Raw genomic sequence first — 3,479 nt, 5'->3', positions numbered from 1 at the left:
AGAGAACTTCATGGTCAGAAGATATCATAGAAAACATTGGCATATCAGTCAGAAAAAATGCAAAAATTAAAAAGCTCCTAACTCGAAACACCCAGGAATCCAGAACACAATGAGAAGACCAAATGGAAAGAGAAGACCAAATGGAAAGATAATAGGTATAGAAGAGAGCAAAACTCTTAAGTTAAAGGACCAGTAAATGAATTAAGAAAATTATAGAAGAAAATGTCCTTAACCTAAAAAAGGGATGTTCATGAACATACGAGAAGCCTACAGAACTCCAAATAGATTGGACCAAAAAAGAAATTTGTCCTGTCACATAATAGTAGAAACACCAAACACATAAAACCAAGAAAGAATATTAAAAGCAGTAAGGGAAAAAGTTAAAGTAACATATAAAGGCAGACCTATCAGAATTATCTATAGACTTCTCAAAAGAGACTATGAAAGCTAGAATATCCTGGAGAAATGTCATACAGACCCTAAGAGAAAACAAATTCCAGGCCAGGCTACTATGTCCAGCAAAACTTTCAGTTACCATAGATAAAGAAAGCAAGATATTCCATGAAAAAACACATTTACACAATATCTTTCCACAAAGCAGACTTACAAAGTATAATAGATTGAAAACTCCAACACAAGGAGGGAAACTACACCATCAGAAAAGTAAGAAAGTAATCTTCTTGCAAGAAACCCCAAAGAAGGTAGCCACACAAACATAATTTCACCTCTAAAAACAAAAATAACAGGAAACAACAATCATTATTTCTTTATATCTCTAATGTCAATTGACTTAATTCCCCAAAACAAAGACATAGACTAACAGACTAGCTAGGAAAACAGGACCCACCATTTTGCTGCATATAGGAATCTCATCTCATTGACAAAGAAAGACACTACCTCACAGTAATAGGCTGGAAAACAATTTTACAAGAAAACGATCCCAAGAAGTAAACTGGAGTAGCCATTCTAATAATAAATAAAATCAATTTCAACCAAAAGTTATCAACAAAGATTAGGTTACTTCATACTCATCAAAGGAAAAGTCTACCAAGATGAACTATCAATCCTGAATATTGATGCTCCAATTTTAAGTGCAGTCACATTCATAAAAGAAGCTTTACTAAGGCTCAAAGTATACACAATAATAATAAGAGAATTCAAAACCCCACTGTTATCAATGGACACATCATGAAAGAAGAAACTAAGAAACTAAGACACAGTCAAACTAACAGAACTTAAGAACCAAACAGATTGAACAGTACAAAATATATCATTTCATCCTAAAAGGAAAAAAATATACCTTATTCTCAGCACCTAATAGTATATTCCCTATATAATTGGTCACAAAACAGGCCTAAACAGATACCAGAAGATTAAAATAATTTCATGCATTCTATCAGATCACCATGGACTAAGGCTTGTCTTCAATAATATCAAAACAACAGAAAACCCACATACACATGGAAGCTGAACAATGCTCTACTCAATGACAACTTATTCAAAGAAGAAATAAATAAGTAAATTAAGGACTTTTTTGAATTTAATGAGAATGAAGACACAACATACTCAAACTTATGAGACACCATGAAAGCAGTGCTAAGAAAAAAAATGAGCTCTGATGGCCTCCAAAAAGAAACTGGGTAAAGCATACACTAAGAGCTTGACACTACATCTGAAAGCTCTAAAACAAATGAACAAACAAACAAAAAAGGCCAACACACCTAAGAGTAATAGTCTGCAGGAAATAATTAAACTTAGAGCTGAAATCAACCAAGTAGAAATGACAAGAACTATACAAAGAATAAAGAAAACCAGAAGCAGAGTTTTTGAGAAAATAAAAAAGATAGATAAACTGTTCACCAGACTAACAAGAAAACACAGAGTCAGTATCCAAATTAACAAAAGAAGAAATGAAAGAGGAGAGATAACAACAGAAACTAAAGAAATTCCAGAAATCATCAGATATGACTACAATAGTCTATACTCAAGAAAACTGGAAAATCTAGAGAAAATGGACACATTTATAGACAGATACCAGGTACCAACGATAAATCAGAATCAGATAAGGCATCTAAAGAAATAAAAGAAATAACTTCTAAAGAAATAAAAGAGGTTATCAAAGCCTCCAAAACAAAATAAACCCAGGACCAGATGGGTTAGTGCAGAATTCTATCAGACCTTGCTAGAAGACCCAATTTTAATATCTTTCCAAACTATTTCACAAAATATAACCAAAAGTAACATTACACAATTTAGGCATAATTATGCTCACACATAAACCACCCAAAGACAATACAAAGAAAGATAACTACAGACCAATTTTCCTCAGGAACATCGATGTAAAACTACATGATAAAATTCTTGCAAACCAAATCCAAAGACATATCAAAATGATCATTCACCATGACAAGTAGGCTTCATTCTGGGGATACTTGGTTGGTTCACTATATGGAAATCCATCAATGTAACCCACTATATAAAAGAAAAAACTCAAAAAAAAAAAAAAAAAAAAAAAAACCCACCAAAAAAAAAAAAAAAAAAAAAAAAAAAAAACCACAACCAAAACCAAAACCACACGATCATCTCATTATATGCTGAGAAAGCATCTGAGAAAATTTAAAGCTCTTTCATGTTAAAGGTTTTGGAAAGATCAGGTGTTAAATGTCCAGACATAAACATAGTAAAAGCAATATACAGCAAACCTGTAGCCAACATCAAACTAAATGGTGAGGAACTTGAACCAATCCCACTATAAGCAGGGACTACACAAGACTGTTCACTCTTCATCTATGTATTCAATATAGTACCAGCAGTCCTAGCCACAACAATTAGTAAACAAAGGGAAGTCAACAGGATAGAAATTGGAAAAGTGGAAGTGAAAATATCACTATTTGCAGATGATATGATAATATACTTAAGTGACCTCAAAAATTCCAACAGGGAGCTCCTAGAGCAGATAAAAACTTCAGCAAAATGGCTATATATAAAATTAAACAAGTAAGTAGCTTTCCTATATTCAAATGATAAGCAGGCTGAGAAGAAAATTAGGGAATGGACATCCTTCAGAATAGTCACAAATAATATAAAATATATAGATATGTCCCTAACCAAACAAGTAAAAGATCTGTGTGATAAGAACTTTAAGTCTCTTAAGAAAGAAATGAAAGAACACCTCAGAAAACTAGAAATAGTTCAACTTGAGAATACTGCTACAAAACTCCAGGGTATATACCCAAATGATGCTCCAAAATATAACAAGGACATATGGTCCTCTATGTTCATAGCAGCCTTATGTGTAATAGCCAGAAGCTGGAAAGAACCCAGCTGTCCCTGAACAGAAGAATGGATACAGAAAATGTGGTGCATTTATATAATGGAGCACTACTCAGCTATTAAACACAATGACTTCATGACATTTGTAGTCAAATTGATGGATCTAGAAAATATCATCCTGAGTGAGGTAACCCAGGGACAAAAGA

Source organism: Micromys minutus, assembly GCF_963924665.1.
Source record: "Micromys minutus genome assembly, chromosome: 30".
NCBI lineage: Eukaryota > Metazoa > Chordata > Mammalia > Rodentia > Muridae > Micromys > Micromys minutus.
This window is presented reverse-complemented; position numbering follows the sequence as displayed.